Source organism: Kogia breviceps, chromosome 4, assembly GCF_026419965.1.
Source record: "Kogia breviceps isolate mKogBre1 chromosome 4, mKogBre1 haplotype 1, whole genome shotgun sequence".
NCBI lineage: Eukaryota > Metazoa > Chordata > Mammalia > Artiodactyla > Physeteridae > Kogia > Kogia breviceps.
This window is the reverse complement of record NC_081313.1, coordinates 167,056,800-167,074,513: the sequence shown is the minus strand read 5'-3', so window position 1 is coordinate 167,074,513 and position 17,714 is coordinate 167,056,800.

Here is a 17,714-nt window from a genome sequence, read left to right as displayed (position 1 = left end):
GCGGCCATGGCTCACGGGCCCAGCCTCTCCGCAGCATGTGGGATCTTCCCGGACCGGGGCAGGAACCCGTGTCCCCTGCATCGGCAGGCGGACTCTCAACCACTGCGCCACCAGGGAAGCCCAAAAGGAAATTTTTAAATGAATAAACAACCCTCAGAACACAGCACCTTGGGGCTGCATCAAATCCGGCACACATGAGCCTCTTACTGATCTCTTCAAAACACTTTGGTGCTCTGTTTTAATCCCTGGGAATCCTCGGGTTCCGGTTCGGGTTCGGTCAGTTTGCTTTTCTGTTCCAAGACATCTGAGTTCCATCTTTGGGATGAACACTGAGGCTGATGTAACAGGACACCCCAGGCTCTGTGGGGGACCCCTAGCCTCCAACCCAAATAACTCAGAACAGAGCCAAATTCAAGTGGAAACTTCTGAGCAGGTGAGAGTAGCTGGTTTCCTTCCTTGCGGTAGAGAGTGAAGGCTCCCCGAAGAAACGTTTATTTCCCAAATGACAGCAGAGGGCACCAGAGTCTACCGCAAGGCCGAGTCAGGCCGGCTCTTAACTGCCCTCGCCCTCTCACCACAAATGGGTGGCATCCAAAGGTCAGGAACATCTCGATTATTTTTTTTTTAATTTTGAAAAAAATTTTATCCCCCAGTTATTTTGTTTGTGCAAACTGGTGCTGTGAGGGAGCCTGACTGGGGGACACCCTCCTTGCATTCTGATCTCTGTGGAGGGGATTCTGGTGCGCATGTCCCATTAGCATCGACACATTTGTTGAACATAGATGGACATGTATCATTTTTTAATCAAAACTAGAGGGAAAAAACAAACAAACAAACAAAAAAACTAGAGGAAAAAATTATTACATAACAACAACCTCGATCCTACTGAGGGCCCTGTGCCGGCGATCCTAAGGGGATTTGTAAACATCTGGTCAGCATCAGTCCCCCACGAAGAAATTATTCTTATGCTCATTTGAAAGACAGGTAAACTAACGGTCAGACTGCCGAGATGACTTGCTCCAGATGACAAAAGCAGTCTCCATCAGTGAAATAATAAAGCATGGGAGTGCGGTTAGCAAAGGCTTTCAGAGTCAGACAAGCATTCATTTGTTATTCTGAACAGCATTTAAAGCTGACGTTAGTTATGAAGGCCAAAAACCATGGTGAAAAGGCCGCTTCTTTCCTGAAGCACCTGGGAAGCTTCCAGGCCATTAACTGTGCTCAGTGGCTGCTCCAGTTTATTCCAAAAACATCTGTTACAGAGGAAGATGTAAGAAGTGAGTCAGGTCCCTTCCCGGTCCATCAAAATGGGCGAGATGGAGCTAGTTGTGTCCTGAGCACGGAAATACTATCCTTATCAGAGGGCCCATCCCAGGACTCATACGGGGGCAGTCTGTCCTGGGGTTCCTCTTATAGAAGGGTCTGGAAAGAATTAATTTTAGCATAGGGTTCTTTACTGCTTATTTCATTTGTTTCTCCTTTGCATTCCACTGAGGGGCTCAGGGTATGGACATTTTGCTAACTCAGGTTTATGAGATATATAACCGTTTCTCTACCGTTTCTTTTATGAGCACCATTTTGCCATATGGCAGAAAGTTCATCATGGTTTCTGTGGGTTGCTGTCAATTTGGGGAGGCTACAGAGCATCAAGGCAAGGTGGGCCCTTGTCCTCATCCCCTGTCCATGCATTCTGGCACCTGGGGTGATGACTTTGGTCCTGGGTCCACGAAGGATGCTGTCACAGTGTCATTCTCAACCACAAGGCCCCTCCAGATATCTCTCTGAGCTCTCCCAGACACCCCACTCCTGTGGCATATGGGAGTCATCTTACATAGCTCCTGTGCCCTCTGGGGTGCAGGACACTCTGGGAGGTGGTCTCAGGCCCATCTGTCTACTACACAGCTGTTTGTGCCACAGGGCTTGTACTTTCTCTATACTTTAAATGGGAAGCAGGGCACAGGTTTCCCTGGGACAGATTTCTCCCAGCAATCTGGGTTTTGTGCTATTCCCTTATTCTTAATTTCCTTTTGCTCCATTCTTCCCCAGCCTGTGAAATTTCAGCCAGCTTTGTTCTATGTGACTCTTCACCTCCTCTCCCAAATTACTGCTCAGATCCGAAGTCCCTCAGAGCTTGGGCTTTGAAACTCAAAAGATTTTTCTCATCCTTCTATTGTGACATCCCTTCCCTGAGGCAAGGATGCCACCTGGTCTTGTTGACTGAATGAAGGAGGGAGGAAGACGGTACAAGGAAATACAGGGAGGAAAAAAACCTCAGTTGAAAATTCAAATTATTATCTTAGTTCACATACAATAAAATCATTAAAATATAAATCATCAGGGACAAAGAAAATGTAATACAAGTAGAAAATCAAGTCTAGAGGAAAGAAAAGAATTTAACCTACAGCTCATGTGGATAACACATAATTGAGCTTAGAATTTGCCTCTGAGCTTCCTGGCAGCCAAAGTGAAAAAAAAAAGAGACAGTCACTTTATTTCAAAACAGAGAAAATATAAAAATTCATCAAGAAAATAAAGAGGATTTCTTTTGCTCCAGATTTTAAAAGAATTGTCACTTAGGACTTTGCAAAAGCAGCCCCAGGGGAAAGATGAAGAAGTTGACATCAGGGCAATCCAGAAATGAGCTGCAGACTTTTCTGTAGTCCTGGTTGCTCCAGACCAGAAGCTTGAAATCAGAGCAGAAGGGCAGCTTGGCTGGCTTGGCATCATATTAGCTAATTTGCTCTTTCTTTTTCTTACTTTCTTTCCTCCCTCCCTCCCTTCCTTCCTTCTTTTCTTTCTCTCTACTTATTCCCTTTTTAAGAAATATTTTAAAAGAGTAAATGTTTGGATTGATTTTTAAAAATAAATTTATTTATTTAATTTATTTATTTTTGGCTGTGTTGGGTCTTCATTGCTGTGTGCAGGCTTTCTCTAGTTGTGGCTCACGGGTTCTAGAGCGCAGTCTCAGCAGTTGTGGCACACAGGCTCAGCTGCTCCGCGGCATGTGGGATCTTCCTGGGCCAAGACTCGAACCCGTGTCCCCTGCATTGGCAGGCGGATTCTTAACCACCGTGCCACCAGGGAAGTCCCTGGAATTGATTTTTAAAAAATATATACTGGGAAAGAAAAACAAGAAAATTCAAACACCAAAAGAGCACAGTGGTGAAAAATCTGTCGCCCTCCATCCTTGTCTCCCAACCTCCAACTCCCCTCCCTACAGCAGTCTGGAAGCCAGTTCTTCCGTCCTCCCTTCCAGAGTTGATCTGTGCATGAGTTAAGAGCCTTTAGCCCATCTCATGTTTTTTTTTTTATACAAATGTAATTACTATGCACACCATTCTGTGCCTTGCTTTTTCACTTTGCAATCGATCTGGAGATTGTTACATGTCAGTCTATTTTTTTAATGGTTGCATAGTATTCCACAGCATAGTTTTTTCTCTGTGTTATTGTAAGTCCCCTATTGATATCCATTTAGGTTATTTAAAATGGATTGCTTTTTTAAGTGGTACTGCAATGAATTACCTTGATGGCAACAACAGAGCATTAAACCAAGTGCAGGACTTTTCAGAATGTGAGGCCCTGTGCAGCTACACAAGTTACACACCCACAAATCTGTTCCTGCATATGGGTAGAACGGAACAATGCAATATCAGGTGATCATTAAAAAATGACAAGCCTGAGACATCCACCAGGACAGGAAAGCTTATGTGAAAAAGAAAATATCAGACTGTTCTTAGACGTAGCCTGTAGCTTCACAGACATGGATATGCCTGAGTTTACAGAGATCAGACATGCGTTGTTTTGGCATCTCAGGAAATACAGCTGAGGCACCAAGAATTGTTAGTTAAACCACATGAACTTGCTCTGGTTAGAGGTGGCAATTTCATAAGGTTCTATGTAGCTAACCCACCTTGCTCTGTTCAGGTTCCCCCAAAAGCGGACACTGAGACAGGGATTTGGGTGGAAGTAGTTATTTGGCAGTGATCCCAGGAGGCAATGGCATGAGAGTGGGTAAGGGAGACGGAAGAGAGGGCGGCCAATAAAAAGTGTGTTTTCAAGCTGGTTCCCACTGTGGGCAACTGGAATTCATTGTCTAGGAGCTGTGAGAATACACCTCTCCACCCAGGACCAGGCAGCTGGAGTACTAATCCGCCAGTTCCCTGCCCATCACGGGTTGAGGGCAAAAAGCAATACCTCTCTGCTTGGAAGGCAACGGAGCATGTGCTCCCATGGCCAAGGGAAAAGCCCACAGGCGAAGAGGCACAGGCGTGGACCCCAAGGAGAAGGATGCTACAGCGCAGCTGTTGGTGTCCCCACGCCAAGTGCAGCCTCCTGGGTACTCACCTCCCTATGCCCACAACCATAGTCACTTGAAAGGTCCAGCCAACATGGGTACACATAAGCTCACAAAGGTGGCAGCTTCCACATTAGCACTGACTCAAGGAACAGAAGCACGGTGTCGTAGGTCAGCAGAGTAAGTAAGCACCCTTTGGGTTGACTGCCCCCGAAGCTAAGTTTACGGTAAACACAGTTGGTGCTGCCGTAGGAAAGGGAGACTCAGAATGTGCCTGCTGCTGCTGGCCGAGGCAGGGGTGCCATGCCGGGGGAGACTGTACACAGGACCAAGGAAGGAAGGAGCAGCCAGGGAACCAGGGAATCCGGGAGTCTCTGCCAGAATTCTTGTGCGGTATTTTGCAAGTAAGCCATGTTATTACACAGAGCTTGGTCGGTGCAGACACGAGGATTTCCCCCTTTCTAACTGTTAAGTTAAAACAAGATGCTGTAGTCTCCCGCTCACACAAAGCCCCTGTTTCTCAGAGTGTTAGTCAACTGACCTCTCGGTGAGTAATCGGCCCATAATAATGGCCCTTCCATCCTCTCCACGTTGCCTGCAGGCTCATTCATTCAGAGGTAGTGTGTCATCCCTCCGCAAGCCTCCGCTATTGCCCACTTCTGGTGGAAAGCAAGAAATTCTTTGGCTTTTCCCTCAAAGGAAGTATTTGGATGCTAGAATTCGTTTTAAATGTATTTTTTTAATTGGCAAAAATCTTTCTAAGGACTTTTGAGCACTGAGCGCGTTTTTAAATGAATCAAACAGATACGCGTCTTTAACGTGTCAGCAAGGCTGCTTTAAAAATATATATATTTTTTCAGGTTGGATCAGCGTTAGCCCTGTTCGTTCTTGGGAGCTGAAAACTTGACCTTTCAAGAATGGGTCCCCTTTTCCAGAGTTATCCACCGGCTCCTTCCCTGATGGCTATCTCCTCCCGGTAGCCTGTCGCCTCTCTGGAGTCAGCTGGCAGTATCAAAGCCAAGACGGAATGAAAGAGGCCAGAGGGAGACAGACAGAGAGAACAGCGGGGGCGGGCGGGCAAATGCATCTGTGGTCTCGGGTATTTCTGCCAGAACCGACACTCTGCCGCCTTTTTTTTTTTTTTTCTTGACAAGAGTCTGCTTGGAAATGAATGCACCCACGCCGGTCTGTGGCTCTCTCTTCCCCTTGTTCAAAGGTGTCCTCATTCAGGAGGGCTCCGCGATGAACTCCCCAGGGGCCCAGCCCACACTCAGTTTCTTGCGCCCAGAGCTGTGTGTCAGTGCACCTCTGGGTGTGCTACCTCTTGCAAGGACACTTGTGCTTGGCTCATTCCACCCCTAGCTAATAATCGGCCCTGCTATTATCAAGCAGCTAGGATGTGATGGGTAGATACAAGTGAAGCAGATACCATTATGCCCAAATAATAGGGAAGGAATCTGCTTCAGAGAGGTTGAGTAACTTACCCCAGGTCACAGAGCTTCCAGGCAGAGACACTGGGATTTGAACTTGCCAGGTCTCATTCTCACCCCTGACTCCCTGTCAGGGCTGACTTGAGCATTCTGGGCGGCCACATTGCCCTCTTCAGTCCCCTGGTCTCCGTCACCCAGGCCACCACCCCTCCCTTCTCCTTGCCTCACTTTGGAGGAGGTTTCCAGAGCCCAGCACCATCCCCCCTCACCCTTCTGGGAACCCCTCTCTTACACCCTGAATCTTTAGTCCTGCTTCTTTTCTCCCTTCGGGACCCTCCTCCTCCGTGGCCACCAGAGGGACTTCCCTAAAATTCAGCATCACCCCCCCCCCATACACAGGCTTGCATAAATCCTTTCAGTGCCCCAGCATCACCACAGGATGACAGCTGAGCTCCTCGACAAGGAATTCAACCCCCAAGGAGTGGGCCCTCATCCATGAGGCTGCTCTGCCATCTATCTAAACCTCTCACATGCTGTCCTCCCGCCCCGGCGTCTGTCCCTCTCCCCATTCTTGGTGCAACTTCTCCATTGGGAAGCCTTTCTTCCTCCCACCCCTGACCCCAGCCTCACCTGCACAGTCAGCACAGGCCCCTGAGATGGACTGTCGCTCCTCCCACGGCCCCTCTGCACCCGATCCCTGCACCTGCCTCCCTGTAGGTAGACAACCATCTGCTCAGTGCCCTGTGTGAGTTCCTCCAGCACAGGCAGCCTTTTACTGCAGTGTCCCCAGCACCAGCCATGGAGTAGGGCCCATGATAGGCGATGAGAGAGAGTCTGTTGGACCCAAAGGTGAATGAACTGACTTTGATGTTTGTAAGAAGGTAAACCACACCTGGAAGGCTTCCAATGACCCCTCTCTCCTTGGCAGGGAAGGTTTTGATAGGTTTTCATCAAGGAAAGGGGCAGCCAGGAAATGTCACTAAGAAGGTGAGAGACAGAGAGGACATTAGGGTTGGCAGAAAAGACAAAGAAAACTCAACAGATTCCAAACGGGAAGAAGAACGTCTCCAGACTTCCTGCCCTATGTTGCCTTTCTGTGCCTGGCTCACCTGCTTGTCCAAGGTGCACCTTGGGGCCAGGCAGGGGCTTTTGCCCAGGTAATCTCCCAGGCTTCCGTCCTTCCTGCTCTCTTGTCATCTCCACTGAGACCGGCTTGTGTCTCCCACCAGCCCCCATTCCCCACCCACACATTCTGCACTGCAAACCATCAGGGGGAGTAAATATAGCCTGTACTTAACGTGTATCTAAATTCACTCATTACTGGAAAAGCTATTGGTGTTGACGTGTCCGGACATCCATTTTAATTACGGAAAGGGACCGCCTTATCAATTATTTAGAACCCACAGAAAATAATCCACTGAAAATAAGAGAGAAAAATTAATTCTGTCTTCTGTCTTCTGCCTTGAAAATTTGACTCAGGCCCTGTCACAGAACATGTACACTCACACACGAACACAAAATCACACACACACACACACACACACACACACACACACACACACAGAAACACACAAATACTCAGGTCCACTCATCACTTTGATTCCATTCTTCCAGCTTCTAAGAATGCTCCCTTTTGAAAAGGGATAAAACACAGCAGAAATTAAAATGTTGGTTATGGGACTTCCCTGGTGGTACAGTTGTTAAGAATCCGCCTGCCAATGCAGGGGACACGGGTCTGAGTCCTGGCCCAGGAAGATCCCACACGCCGTGGAGCAACTAAGCCCATGCACCACAATTACTGAGCCTGCGCTTTAGAGCCTGCGAGCTACAACTACTGAGCCCACGTGCCACAACTACTGCAGTCCGCACGCCTAGAGCCCATGCTCCGCAACAAGAGAAGCCACCGCAATGAGAAGCCCATGCACCGCAACGAAGACCCAATGGAGCCAAAAATAAATAAATTAAATTTTAAAGAAAATGTTGGCTGTGTTTGAGAAAAGCCATTGAAAAACAAAAAAACTCATGGGTTGGCATTATGAATTTGAAAGAATATTTGGTTGAAGTAACTGATACTCCTCCTGAATTCAAACCAGTCTGCAGAGCTAGTCAAAACAAAGTGAAAGATTGAGATAATTATCCAAATCATTCAGGGTAAAAATACCTCTGACGCATCCCAATCATTGAGATCAAAAGGTTTCCCTTGGCGTTCGTCCTCTAGAGTTGCTTAGCTAAAAAGTGTCCTTGCGTTTTGCACACGTAACAGCCATTTTGTCTTATAAACCTATTAGGTTCAGTGTCTCCATCCTGGATACTGAAAACTATAGGAAAATGCAGTACGTTTTATGATCCTTAAGAAAGTGGGTGTTGAGAACTTAGTGAGTTCCTATCATGGTGCTGGGCAGCGGAAGAAACACAAAGCAATCTAAGTAAGGACCTGCTTAGTCTAAAGTTTCATCTTTCAATGTCTTAACAGAATTTTTTAGTGCTGTTCTTTCTTTTTAATGTTGGTGTCCTATGTGTTAAAAAAAATTTTTTTTTGAGCCGTGTACTAAATTGGTGGCAGGATTACCACTTTCTTTTTCCCTTCACTCCTCTACCACATCTTAAACGTTATTATAACTTTTGCCTTAGTTCAAAACATATTCATTTATTTTTTAAAAAAATCTTTAATTTTGCAAAGGACCACATGACACAGTAAAAAGTGAAAGCCTCCACTCACTAGAGCAGTCTTTTCTCAGAAGTAACCTGAGCAAATCATTTGGTTGCTGTCTATTCTTTCTATTTCTTTTCCTATGACAGAACAAGGCACACGTGTTTGTGTGTGGGATATGAGATATATATGTGTGTGTGTGTGTGTGTGTGTGTGTGTGTGTGTATCTTTGCAAGTAAATTGTTTTACTCAATAATGCATTGAGGACATCTTTCCACTGACTGAACCCTGGCCCCAGCAGTGAAAGCACCGAGGCCTAGCCACTGGACTGCCAGGGAATTCCCACCCCCATTCTTTTTTTTTTTTTTTTAAATTCAAAATTATTTAATTACAAGGCTGGATAACTGAAAAGGAATTTTTCCATTAAAAACAGTTTCAGAGCTAGAAAGTACCAATAATATACTGGCTAACAGGTTATGACTCTAGGGCAGTGACATGATTAAACAGAAATGGCTTGAATCTTATGGATGCATTAATCTAGATTCGATGTTGGCTCAGAAATCTATTCACAAATGCAATTTCAAAATTAAAAAAAAATAATCTGTCTTGAGTTTTGTTTTCTTTCTGTGTCCATAAAATGAAGAGCTTTTCCTGATCACCAGTTTTTCATACAACAGACAAGTATATCTCATGGCACTAGCCAGAAATGTTTACATCTTAGGAACTTCGTAGCAAACTGGCCTCCTTCAATAGGCAGACAGTGACTCATTTAAAATGAAGCTGTTCATCAATCGGTGACATTCATAGCTTCATTCGTATTCATCAAGCTGCAGGATGCTGGTAAGATTGTCAGGTTTTAACCAAGTCATTTTCCAGCAAACATTCTCCCATATGTTTTGGAACTTTTCTTTGCATCTAAAAAAAGAAGCTTAGCCTCTCCACATAACAGCTTCGTTACACCGAAAGCCATTGTTCCTAGCACCACAGAGCAGCTCCCAAGTCCCGACGTCCCACTCCCGTTCTTTTGGATGGTTACTTTTCATTCCATTGTATGAATGGTTTTATTTTATGAGACCAATCTCTAAATGTTGGACAGACAGTTATCTCCAATTTTTCCTTCTTATAGCCACTGCTGTGATGAACACTCAGGTATATGTAGCTTTGGACACTTATGCTAGTATTCCTAAAATGCCTTTTTAAGAAATTGAGGTGAAATTCACATAACGTATAATTAACTGTTTTAATATGTACAATTCAGTGGCATTTAGTGTATTCACCATGTTGTGCAACCACCAGATCTCAGTTTCAAAACTTTTTCATCACCCCAGAAAAACACCCCAAATTCCTCCCTTACCTTGTCCCCTAGGATTATTAATCTCTCTTCTGTCTCTACGAGTTTACCTTTTCTGGACATTTCATATAAATGGAATCATACAATATGTGGCCTTTTGTGCCTGACTTCTTCCACTTAGCATAATGTTTTTGAGGTCCATCCAAGTTGTATGTAGGTATGGGTACTTCCTTATTTTTTACAGCTGAATACTATTCCATTGTATGTATAGACCACATTTTGTTTATCCATTCATCCACTGAAGGACTAAAATTCCTTCTCGGAGAGCACAGTCAGGAAGAGCAAGGTGTTTAGAGAGCAGCAAAGGTGGCCCTGGTCACAGGCACTACTTTTGTTCTTCAAGAAACTGCCCAGCCATTTTGCCGCATATCCTGGAGATCTTCGGTCCAAGAACTTTTGTTAGTTTTGCTTTTTTCTTTTACCTTTTAATCAAGAGTAGGATAAAAGAGTCATCAGCCCTCAAGTGCCTCATGATATGGAGTTTCTCAAATTGGAGAGAAATTGAGAAAGTAACTGGCTTGGTCAGTTTTTATTACACATGCCAGGAAAAAATCAGCTCACGGTACAAAGGATTTTCTGCTGCTCCTAAGACCTGGCCTTTGGGGGCTAGAAAAGATGGCAATAATAATAACCCTTATACTTCAGCCAGGGTCGTGTGGGCTTGGTGGCGGGGAGGAGGATGACTTCCTACAGACAAAATGTATCTATCTAGGGTCAGTTTTTCTCCCGAACACTGCAAACAGAAGCTGCATTTGTCTTTCCTTTTCACTTCCTTATTCCTTGGTCTTTTAAACCTTTAAAAAAGGGCCTACTATGTGCCAGGCACCAAGGATCTAAAGAAAGTAAGAAATGACCCCGGCCCTTGTGAGTTCATGTCATAGAAGGAAGATGGACACATAAAGAAAGAACGTTACCCCTTTGGGGCAGGCAGGGCAGTGGGAGGATGGGGATGCACCAACCCATCCAGATGAGAATGGAAGCATCCAAATGCTTGTCTGAGTGCCTACTTGGCTTGACATCATGGACAAGGGTGCAGGTCAGTAATGGGGTTGCTTGTTTTCTCTTCACGTCGGTGCTGCCTTGCAGGAGACAATGCTCTGAGGTTTCCACAGACCTGGGTTCATATTCTGCTCCACTCACTAGCTGCATAACCTCAGGCAAGGGCCTTACCCTTCCAAGGGCTTCACTTCCTGACCTGCAGAATGAGGACAGTGCTAGCTCTCGGCTGTGCAGATTAAAATAGATGTGTGTAAGCAAATGGCGCATAATAAATACACAGTGAATATGCATTCTTTCCCCGGTTCCGTGTCGATCCGTGTCGATCCATCGTCCCCATAGCTTCTGAGTTAACAGCAGTCCAGACTCTCAAAGTCCTGTTCTTATTTGGGACCGAAGACCAGTGGTGCCTCTGGAAATGTCTCAGGGGGGCCTCAGGTTGGCCTGTGTTCCTCTCCTACTTTGCAGAAACCTTGGTATCTTTCGAGTTAGAACTGGCAGTCTACATCTATGTCCCCAATTCCCCTTCCTTGGTTTGAACTCTCTATTCAGCACCCAGCAAACCTCTTCTAGAGGCAGATCCTCTCACCTCCAGCCCGTGTTCCCAGGAGCCCCAGAAGCTCCTGAGAACCACCCAAACTGGCCTCCCACAAAAGGTCGCACCACGGTCGCCCTCTCCTGATAAATTGAGCCCGAAGCTGTTAAGATCTCTTCTGTTAGAATTTTTCAATGGTGTCATAAATCTTTTATTAATATTTGGTATTATACTAATTAAAACTGTTCTCTGTATGTATTATTAATTTCCCTAGCACTTCTTGCTGGGGTGATGTTTTTAGCCAGCTAAGCAGAATGTAGCACAGTAAATAAGAAGAAACTCATTTCCAGACAATTAGCCTTGCAGAAAAATAAGTTGGTTAATGGAAGGCATGATGATTTCAAATTTTACCTAAATAAACAGGGTATCTTAATGGTAACTCTTCAAGCTAAGTAAACAGATTGGGGTGGTAATGTCCTAAGCAATACTTAAATGTAACTGTTTAATAAATTGGTAAATTACTCATTTCATCTTAGAACAAAATGGTAATACTGTAGTAATAACCTAGTATATATTCCGTAAATATGAAGCATTATCACTTTAGCTCTGTAGAAATCACCACAGTGATATGTCAGCATTGATCTAAAACTGCAGCATTTTATCTCAAGTTTATTACCCATTTTTGAGAATCGCTGAGATTTTCAGAGCGTAATGGCAATAAAAGAAGAATTTAAAAAGCGCTTTAATGTGCATAAGTTAATCAGAGGTATCCTCGGGGGGAAAAGGAAATTTGGTAAAACATGAATTATAAGCATCATTTAAACTTACTTTGGACACTAGAGATAATAAATGGCACCATAATTTAGAAATAGCTTTTAACATCAATGACGGTAAGTACCACTTTACTGTTCATAAGAATTGCAGAGCAATGGTGCTGAGGCCAATTTTATTAGCCATTTTTTTCTTTATAAAAGCAATCCAGCCCTTTCCACAACTGAGGAGACAGGAACAAGAGTTACGTGCTAATATGCGAAATGCATTTAAGTTTTTTGAAATAGAGAATAATAAATTGTGCCAAAAGATAGAGTCTGGAGACAAATGAATGATCATTTCAAAAGAATAAGGTGCTCTCAGAGCTTACGTATTTGGGGAAACTTGATAAAAAAAAAAAGCCAACAAATTGTTCATACATTTTCTCATTTGCCAGAGCGTGCGGGTGTGCTTTCAAATCCGAGACATGAAGCCATAAATCCCAGCGATTGGAAGATGCCGCAACAGAAATATATTTTTGTAAATTGTCGCCATTGACAAATCATTTTAAACTATACAGAGTGCAGGTTCAGTCTTCTCTTCAGGGTGCCCAAGCAACCCGCCTGCAGAGAAGCCTCAGACCCTGACCTCTACTTACCAAGCACACACAGCCCGACAGGGTAGCGTGGCTGGCAGCTGCAGAGCTCAAGCTGAGCAGCCCAAGCTGTAGGTCAGACAGTTGCCAGGACTCACTGAACCACCTACTAAGCGCCCAGCGCGCTGAGCATCATGGGACCCAGCAGAAGCTCGTCTGCTGCAGCGCATGGCCAGGCTGGCAAAACGTGGCTTCTGTGGGGGTACAAATCCAAGACGTCACCCCACACCCTGCCCTTCAGGATTCAGTAACTCCATGTTCAAGGTCTTCTGCTTTTCATCTGATGGATTTGAGGACAAACAAAACAATCCACCTTACTTCATATTCAAGTCTTAGATGCAACTGAGTAACACAGATGTCCACCCTCTCCTGCTTTGGAACATGAATGTATAACAGGCGTGGGGTCTTCATCAAAAGCAGCTCCTTCTGGAGGTAGGTGGGGATGGACTCCAGTACTGCAGCCGGGAGGGAGGCCAGGAGAGGAGTTATTTCCTGGACTCTCTCTGAGGGAGGGAGGCCAGGCTCTTCCCTGCGTGCTTGCAGGCAGAGAGCAGGCTTGCAGGCTTTCTGACCATCTCAACCCTGGTTTATCTCGTTGTGTTCATCTTACCTGCAGACACATCATTGTCCTCTCACTAAATATCACTGATGTTCCCTCCCTCAGAGAGACCAGGAGATACCAAGTTTGTCTGACCTCCTCATGGGAGAAGTCACATTTTGTGTGCACACTCACCTCCCATAACCATGTCTGCCCTGTCTCTGCAGAGCTACCCCAACCTTGGTTGAAGAGCTCAGCTTTGGAAGCAGATTGGAGCACCCTGGGCTGGTAGACGGAGATCTGTTGTCTTCAGACATCTATGTAAACTTGGGCAAATTACACTTTAAAGTTGCCGAGGCTTAGTGTTTTCTTTCAAAACTGTTTTATGGGCTTCCCTGGTGGCGCAGTGGTTAAGAATCCGCATGCCAGTGCAGGGGACACGGGTTCAAGCCCTGGTCCGGGAAGATCCCACATGCCACTGGAGCAACTAAGCCCATGAGCCACAAGTGCAGAGCCGGTGCTCTAGAGCCCACAAGCCATAACTACTGAACCCGTGTGCCACAACTACTGAAGCCCACACGCCTAGAACCCATGCTCTGCAATAAGAGAAGCCACTGCCTACGCACCTCAACGAAGAGTAGCTCCCGCTCGCCGCAACTAGAGAAAGCCTGCGCACAACAACGAAGACCCAGCACAGCCAAAAATAAATAAATTAAATAAATAAATTTTTTAAAAATTAAAAAAAAAAACTATTCTATAAGATTAAGAGGACTGAGCGAGAAAATATACATAATGTCCCAAGTACAGTGCTCAGCTCATTATTAGGTTTTCCCCTCTCTGGAGTCAGAACATCTAGATTCCAATTCATACCCTGTGTTGCTATGTTATTTAAAGTCCCCAAACCTCAAACTTCTCATCTTCAAAATGAGATCAACTTCCTAGGATTGTTTTAAAGGTTAAATGTGATCACTTGGGTAAAACACCTGGTCCACTGTCATTGTCTAGCCCATAGCAGATGTTCTAGAAATGCTACTTAGTATTATTTTTATTTAATGAACAGGTACTTAGCAGTTGCAGTGTGCCATACATCAGCAACCAAAGTAAATGGAAGCCCCAGAAGGCAACAGAGCACCTGGTTCCACCGACTTAGAATAATCTAGATTTTCCACACCTAGTCAACAACCATTTCTAGAAGATTCTCTACAGTGGAGACAGTGCAGACTGAGGTAAATCAGGACTCTAAACTCTGACATAACTGGGTTTGAATTTCTGCTCTACCACTTAATGTCTGACTGTGAGCAAGTTACTCATCTTCTCTGGGTTTGTTTCCTTCTCTCTATGAGGAGAACCAGAACAATTTATCTTGTGAAAATTAATCTACCACTAATAAGAGCAGTAAATGTATCATAGTGCTTATCGTGCGTCAGGCTCCTGGTGAAGTGCACAAAGGATTATGTCATTTAATCCTCCGATCCAGTGAGGAAGATCTGTCCTTACAGAGTACAGATGAGGACACAAAGGCTCAGAGAGGCAAAGTGACTTTTCCAAGGCTACACAGCTGGTGAGTGGTGAAGCTGGATTTTAACCCAGGCCTCTTTACACTCCATACATGTTGCAGGCATTTTGGCCTGGAGGAAAGCAGCATTTAAGTACCATCTTCCTGCCCTGAGCTGAAAATCCTAAGGGTCTGGAGGTTGAGGGCTACACCATGGCTCATCAGTACCCACAGGGGCTCACTAGAGCCTGTTCGTTAGCTTGGGCTGGGGGAGAGGGCAGTAGAAAACCCCTGAATCCCCTAGATAGAGTGCAAGGCCAAGCACCTTGCAACCACCTTCAGGGGTCTCAGACGAGAAATAACAGGGGACAGTAATGGTAGCAGCAGCGACAACAATAATGTTGTAGATACAACCTAAGATGTTCTGGTTTGTGTCTGGAGTTGTTTGGGGATGATAATCTCCAAACCATTCAGAATTCCCTCTGGCGGTCACACAAAGACACTGGCTTTAATAACAAGTAGGTTTGAGGATCCTCAATGGGTAAAAACCCATGAGGCAGAGTCAATGCACTTGGGTTGAAGTCCTGGCCTTTAAAGTCGGATGGCCTTGGGGATATTGTGTCATGTCTCAGAGCCTCAGTTTCCTCATCTGTAAAATGGGGATTGCAATAGTACCTATCTCCGAGAGCCGTTGTGAGGATTACACAAGATTGTGCAGATGCTCTCAACACATGGTAACTGCTTTGCGGCCAGAGCATGTGCTCTGGGCTACAGATCCACTGGGAGCTGGGGACTGGGTGCACAGGTCCATCCCTGCCCATAGGGGCTCCTCCAACAAACGAACTTGAAACTGCAGGTGATAATAAGCAGGACCCCCTCCCAGGGCCCTCTCCTTCTGATTTCTCGGGGTTGAGTTTCCTCTTCACTCTCCGCAACCCCCTCCTCCTTAGTCCCACTACTTCCGAAGAACAAAAGTGTCCCAGCTGTGGCAGCCCAGACAGCAGATGCAGTGCACACTGTTTAGCATACTGGCTATTCACCGGCGCCCCTCTGAGCCCAGCACCACCTTCTCTAGCCCCAGGGTCTCAGCGGGCCTTGCCCACTATTACCCCCGAGGGCACACCTTCCTGAGAGGGTTGGTCTTTTCCTTGAGCACTGCTCCGCATCACTCCTGCTGGCTGAGTTTCTGCTGGCTGGTCTATGCCGGCAGGAGGGAGTGGCTTTTTCCTGGATGGGGGATGAAGCGGCAAAGGATGTGCTGCTGACCCAGGTTGAAAGTTTTCGAGAGTTTCAGTGCGTCCCAGATAAATCCACCCATCAATAGGGCTTGATAGCAAAGCCAGTACATTCCAGGGAGCGGGCCACCACAGGAGCCGCGCGGGGTCTGGAGGCTTTTAAAGCCAGTCTAAGATTCTGCTCCAGTTGCAGATTTGGTTTCTTTAAAATCGGGGGAGTCTGGGTCAGCACAAATTTCTCCAATGACCCCGCGGCCGCTGGAGCTTTTGCAGTCTGCGATCTGTGGTTGGGTGGGGACACACAGGGAGCCCAGCCGGCAGGCTGCGAGTTTGAGTCGGAGCTCAGTTAAGGCCCGGGTTGAACCTGTGCAGGTCAGCTGCCTTTTCTGCTCCCCAGTTTCCTTATTTAGAATGGGAACAGGAGACTCTTTTGGGGATTCAGTGGGATGGTGGAGGGTGTGAACACCTCTGAACAAATATTCTGTTCAAATACGGTTTTTCTTCTTCCTCTCCACACCAGTTGGGAGCATATTAAAAGGGTTTAATAAGTAACTCATTAATTGGCAGCCAGTCTGACACTTACAGGAACAACTTTGTCCAGTCATTTCAACTAAAGTGAGAGGCAGATATGGCCACGGATCTCAGGGTAACACCAGGATACTGCAACCTCTAACCAGATCAACCCAGGCCCAGTTTCCCAGATGACTTCTCCACCAACTCTCCACCTTCAGTGACTGCAGGAGAATTGACCTCAATGGGGTCCTGGCCCATTCCTGCCCTTTCGTCCAAAATAGCAACAACTCTGAATAAATCCCTACGCAGTTAGGTGTTTAATTCGATTCCTCATCCGTAAGTATATTTTAAAATGATTCTATTCTCATAATAAATTGAAGATCAGCTGTACCATAAGCCATGGGTTTTTTTTTTTTCATTTTCCCTGGAAGACTCCTTAATGACTATGTAGCCCTAATTTTACAGATGCAGAAACCAAAGCCACGTTCGCAGGGCCACACAGCAAGGGAGGGTCAAAACAGCAGAGAAATCCGTGCCACCACCGGCTGGGTGGCACGAGGGAAGGCACAGATCACTGCGGCAATTCCAGGAGGATTTTGCGAGTGTCTGAACCAAGAAAGTGCGCGACTGAGTCTGGGCTTCGCTGAGAGGAACCGCTCATAACCGAGCAGATGCTTGGAAACGTGGCGGGCCTCGCTGCCGCGAGCCGGAAGATTTCGTAAAAGCAAAGTCGCCTTCGGTGTTGAGAAACCCTCGCTCTCCGGAATGCGGGCCCCTGCACCACGCCTGCCCTTCTCCGGCCTTGTTCTGCTTGCGTTTGCGCTGAGGCTGAGACTGGGATTTTGGCGAAGGTCCCCTTCAGCGCTCTCGCAACCTAGGCCCGGTCCTTGGCTTGGGGGTCTCGGAGGGCAGTCCGAGGCCACATCCCGAGGTCCCTAACCGGAGCGCCTAGCTGCGCGGCGAACAGATGCGCATCGCCTGCTGCTGCCCAGGGCCGGACGCTGAAACGGCGCAGTTGGTGGCCGGACCCTCCTGGGCCAGGCTGCGCGTCCTTAGGCCTCAAGTCCGAGAGAAGGGCCGCAGGCCCCAACTGCTCGAGGAACTGACGAGGCAGGCGGGCGGGCGGGTGGAGGTTGCCCGGCCCAAGGGCTCAGTGTGGACCCCGGTCTTACCGATGAGCTGGGGCGACCTCATCTCGTCTCCCCGCTCCTGCACCGACGGCAAACGCGGGGTAGCTCACAAGCCTGGGAGGCGATAGGCGCTGGCGCCCTT